Below are 6,000 nucleotides of genomic sequence, written 5' to 3'. Positions count from 1 at the left end.
AATACAAAAATGCCTCGGCACCTCGTGAGGACTCGAATCATCATCCAAGTGAGATCTTCAATAAGATTACCATGACATTGAAGATGCACTTGTTGATATCTTTTCGTTGTTTGGTTCATCAATCACGGCACACCGCGGTCAAGCAACATGAGCAGAAATGAGCAGAATACTTTAAAACTAAGGTCATTTTTGTCTTATTTTAAGTTTTGATACTTCACATTTACGCATCAGTATGGATTAAATTTTTGGGGATGCAAAAAAACTATTCTATTTCGAAGTATTTCATTACGTATCCTTACAGGGCAAACGTTTTACGCATCGATTGCGCGTGCTCCTTAAAAAATGGCGGCTCTCGTTAGAGCCTGAACTCGCCGCTGAGTTGAAACGTTATTTTCCCATGAACGAGCTCGGTATTTCCCTGTTATTAATAGTATATTCATTTTTTATTTGCTCAAGAAAATATACTTTGAAGAGAAAGAAAGTTTAAGGTGTGTAATTGTTAAGGACAACTTGAGAAAGCGGACACCACCCCTCCCCTTCCCATGTAAACGTATTTGTAACGAGTTGCCATGACAAAAAGAATAAATAAACGCACTAGGTTCGTTTTGGTCCACCATATTGCTTGTATGTTTGCTTTCAATGTAAATGATTTCGACCTCTCCTTCCGCGGCCGGTAACATTTGGAGGCCTGTCCGGGAGTTAACTAAACGTAAAAGTCGAAAAAACATTTTAACGTAATGGTCGGCGGGTTGGAGTGAAAGAAGTCGCAGGGCGAAAGTAAATCGATCGGAAGAAACAAGCCCCAGTAGGAACATAAAGAATGGAAATTGAGGATGTCCAGATGCAGATACAGAGTTATCTCTGCCAGTTAGGAGTTAAGGACCTGGAGGAGATCGCTAAAATTCTGGGATGCAGTGATGAGGACACGAAGGAAAAGAACAGAAAGGGACTTGTAAGGTTGATCGAAGAACAGCTCGAGGGCACATTGAAAGGCATAAAGGCAGCTAAAATGAAACACCTGGAGGAATTTAAGTTATAAATAATGGAATATACGCCTGTTTGCCTTCCTTTGGAAGTAGTTGACGAGAAAGCGAAGCCTGGGATTTCTCAACCACTGCTTGGAGAGGGTAAGCCTAAACTTGAAGATGTAAAACATTGTATTTTCAACCGAATGATTTCAAGCGAGAGTTGAAAATTATCGGTCAGATTGGGGAGCCGGGGCAAAAGGACAAACTGAGTTTTGTCAGCTTAGTGAGACAAATTGAGGGTGCTTTGCAAAAGGGCTACAAGCCCTTAGAAGTAGTGGGCGCCGTAGTCAAGTCTATTAACCCTGGGATGAGATTAAGAAGTTATTTAGAAGGTCTGGAAAGTTTGACCCTTCCTCGTTTAAGACGTATACTGAGATCCCACTATCAGGAAAAGAGTGCTACAGAACTTTATCGTCAGCTCTCTACATTAGTTCAAGAGCCCCAGGAGGGTTCTCAGAGTTTCCTCATCAAGGCCCTAGATACCAGGCAGAAGATCCTATTTGCCTCAAAGGAGGCAGAAACATAATTGAAGTATGTCCCAGCATTGGTCCAGGGTATGTTTCTCCACGCAGTGGACACTGGTCTTCAGGATCAAGCCATCCGGACCAGATTGAGGCCATCCCTCCAAAACCAAATGTACAAGATGAAGATCTTATTCAGCAAATGAACGAAATTGTTTTGGAAGAAACTGAGAGAAAGTCAAAATTAGGATCTTCTACTCGCCATAAGAACCCAAAAGTTAATGAAGTGCATGCATCACAGACAGGGGAAGGGGCTGTCCAATCTGCAACATCTGCTAAGAAGTCAAAACGCACCGAGACAGGCAATACTAAGGAAGATAATTTTATGGCTGCACTACAGGCAGTCCATTCTGAACTTGCCACCTTGAAAGAGTCTATTGAGCAGAATCAAGCTAAAGACGAACGATTGACCAGTACCCCACCAGGATCTCAAAACCATCAATGGTACCGTCGACCCTTAGGCTGTCCTAGTTGTCAAGCAAAAGGTAGAGGGGAGTCGTGCGACCATTGTCACATCTGTGGTAGTGGTGATCACTGGGCTCGTGGTTGTGGGAAGAAGAATAATGGTGGCGATAAAACAGGTTCGGGAAACAGGCGTGGGCTACAACCACGGGACGGAGAGTAGCCCACTCTTATGAAAACTCTAAGTCCCAGAAGTGCGTTTGTTGTCAAAGAAGTGGGGGGAAGGATCAAGTTTTCAAGCGGTGTTCAGGGTGCAAAGCGGTTCTGTATTGTGCACAGAGATGCCACAATACCTGCAGTCACAAGAGACTATGTCAGACGATTGAACATCTAGAAACAAAGAAACGCTTGCGAGTGGAACGTGGAGATGGTTATGTATTTGCCAGCCATTTAACACCCGAGCAACATGTAGCAGTAGCTAACCTTGTGGGCAAAAAGCGCAAGGTTTCGTGTGTGTTGAATGGAGTACCAGTCGAGGTCCTTTGGTACACAGGTGCACAGCTATCCGTTGCGTCGAAAAGTTGGCTTGGAGAATATCTGCCCTCCTTGAAGCCAAGGAATATTGCAGAGTTGCTTGGAGAGGAAGCAGGACTGAGTCTGATAGGAGCTAATGGCGGACCGATACCGTTTGATGGATGGGTAGAAGTGCAATTTCAGTTAACTTCAGGTGCTCAGTCGTCCACCCCACTCACAGTGCCACTATTGGTTGCAAGAAACGACTTGGAATACCCAATTATTGGTTTTAACGTCATCGAAGAATTAATTAAAAGTCCAAACCAAATGGGAGAAGATGACGCAGAGCCCCTTAATGAGATTACGAAATCAGCCTTTAGTGAAGTGGAGCAAGAGAATGTAATTATGTTGGTTGATCTGGTGCAAAGAACGGGCGTTGAGGGACTTTGTGTGTTAAGGAGCAGCAAGCACAACTTAACAGTGCCACGTGGCCAGACAGTTGCGGTAGCTTGTCGTGTTGACTGTGGTCTCCTAGAGGAAAGAACACCAGTACTGTTTGAACCAGCTCAAGAGTCAACCTGGCCAGCTGAACTGGAACTCTCTGAACAACTACTTTCGTTGCCGAGGGGATCGCCGCGTAAAGTGAATATCGAAGTTCACAATCCCACAAGGTATGACATAATCCTTGGTCGCCGCACACCATTGGGGAGCCTGCACCTAGTTCAATCCATCACACCCTTGGAAGTCCAAAGAAAGGACCTGCCACACCCTGAGGATAGAACTTTGAGTAAAGAGGACATTGTGGTCTCACAACAACGAGGGGTGACCCTCGTAAAGAGGAAACCTCTCACTCGGTAAGGACGCCACAAGTGGAACTGGGTGTTTTGACTGAAGAGCAGCGACAGTTGGCCATCATCCTGCTGCAAGAGGAGGCGGAGTCATTTGCCAAAGACGACGAAGATGTGGGGAGTATAAAAGGACTTCAGATGAATCTGACATTATCAGACCCTACGCCAGTTCAGAACACTTATACTTCGGTACCTCGCCCATTGTACACTGAAGTCAACCATTATATAGAAGACTTGCTGAAACGAGGATGGATAACTAAGTCTCAGTCGTCCTATGCCTCACCAGTTGTCTGCGTTAGGAAGAAAGACGGGGGGATTGCGCCTATGTATTGACTACAGGGAGCTCAACCGTAAAACAGTGCGAGACCGTCATCCAATCCCAAGGATTCAAGAGACAATTGACAACCTTGGAGGAAGCTCATAGTTTTCAGTATTAGACCAAGGGAAAGCATATCATCAAGGCTTCATTGAGAAAGGAAGCAGACATCTTACAGCCTTCATCACACCTTGAGGCTTGTATGAATGGACTCGCACACCATTCGGACTTTCCAATGCGCCAGCTCAATTTCAACGGTACATGGAGGATTGCTTAGAGGGGATTCAAGACGAGATATGCATACCCTACTTGGATGACATAATTGTGTATAGCAAGACATTCGAGGAACATGTGGAGAATTTACGAACAGTGTTAAGACGTCTTCGCAAACATGGAATCAAGCTGAAACTCAGCAAATGTCACCTGTTCCAGCGGGAAGTCCGTTATCTTGGAAGGATAGTAAGCCAGAGTGGTCACAGGATAGATCCAGAGGGTACCAAAGCTGTCGCAAGCTTGAAAGAATCTCGGCCGAGGACCGTGGGAGAAGTCCGCAAACTGACTGGATTGTTAAGCTATTACAGGAGATACATCAAACATTTTTCCAGGATTTCAAAGCCCCTGTACGAGCTCCTTGAGGGACCAGACGAGCAAGGACATCGAGCCAGGACACGAAGGGCGAACGGAAAAACGGCTAAGCAAAAAGGTCAACAGTCATCACGTGAACCAGTCAAGTGGACCAGCGAATATCAGGACGCTTTGGAGCAGCTAATCACTGCAATCGCCAATCCACCAGTGATGGCTTACCCAAATTACTCTGAACCATTTATCCTGCACACCGATGCATCAGAGCGAGGTCTAGGTGGTGCACTGTATCAGAGACAGGACGGAAAGTTACGAGTTATTGCTTATGGGTCCCGCACACTAACAGCTGCAGGGAGGAACTACCATCTTCACTCCAGCAAACTAGTATTTCTAGCCCTCAAATGGGCTACAACTGAACAGTTCAGAGATTATCTATATTATGCGCCACATTTTACTGTGTACACGGACATTTTACTGTGTACACTCACCTCTGCAAGGCCTAATGCCACAGGTTACCGATGGGTAGCAGAGCTTTCTGATTTTAACTTCACAGTAAAGTATCGTCCAGGAACTGCGAATAGAGATGCAGATGCCCTGTCACGGATGCCTCTCGAACAATATATTAGTGAATGTAAGGAGAAAGATGAACCAGAATGGATTAAAGCCACAGTGGAAGCTATAAACGCTCAGCGCCAAGGAGAAGCAATTTGGCTTGCGGCTTTATCCAGTAGACCAAGAGGAGTTCAGCGCATGATGGATGATAAGGTTACCCTGCAAGTGCAACCTATTACACCCAAGGAACTCTACCAGACTCAGAGAGAGGACCCTGCCATTGGGAAAGTGATTGAATTTAAACAAAGTGGCAAACGACCGACTCTATAAGACATGCAGAGAGCGCCACCCGACTTGCGGTCCCTCTTACGTGAATGGAAGAAGCTAGTGGTTGGAGAAGACGGAATTCTCGGAGCCACTGGCGGAGCCATCAGAAGGGAACCTGTCAGACAGTAGAGAAACTCATGGACGACCTATTAGGCAGCACAGGGTACCCACCATGTTAACGTACGACACCTTGGGAACCCCCAGTTACTATCAGAACGACAAATCATACTGTGGGTGTGACACCCTCAGCACCTACTTTCAAAGGAACTGTCGTTGGACCACCTAATTATAATTATACAGGGCTGAACTGTGTCTGGCCATGGACATACCCTGTCTCTAATGGACCTGTTGGAGTGTACTCTTACTGGACCAGTTGAACATTGATCCTGATGTTTAAGTGATGCTGTTTAGCTGTTGAGTTGGTTAAGAACTTTAAAAACCTTAAAAGAAACTTTTTTTCTCCCAAAAAAAAAACACAGGCTTTTGAACTTTCATTAAGTGCGACCAGCGAACTAATTCTTGTTCCTCCATAAACTGAGGAATCTATTCATCAAAGTCCTTGAACTTTGGTAGTACTTTACACTAGTTGGAAACAGTCTTAGGTTGTTTGTGTAGTTTCGGGAGGTTAGGGCCTGATCACCCTTTCCTAAACGAAGTTCGGATGTGTAAAACAAACTAGTATTTTCAAGTATTGTCACAGAGGCAACGGTCTCTGCAGTATCATAAATGTCGAGGACGACATCTTTACAATGGGGAAGTGTGTTAAGGATAAGTTGAGAAAACGGACACCACCCCTCTCCTTCCCATGTAAACGTATTTGTCACGAGTTGCCATGACAAAAAGAATAAATAAACGCACGAGGTTCGTTTTGGTCCGCCATATTGCTTGTATGTTTGCTTTCAATGTAAATG

This window comes from Stylophora pistillata, chromosome 12, assembly GCF_964205215.1.
Source record: "Stylophora pistillata chromosome 12, jaStyPist1.2, whole genome shotgun sequence".
Taxonomy (NCBI): Eukaryota; Metazoa; Cnidaria; class Anthozoa; order Scleractinia; family Pocilloporidae; genus Stylophora; species Stylophora pistillata.
Note: the sequence above shows the minus strand (reverse complement) of the source record.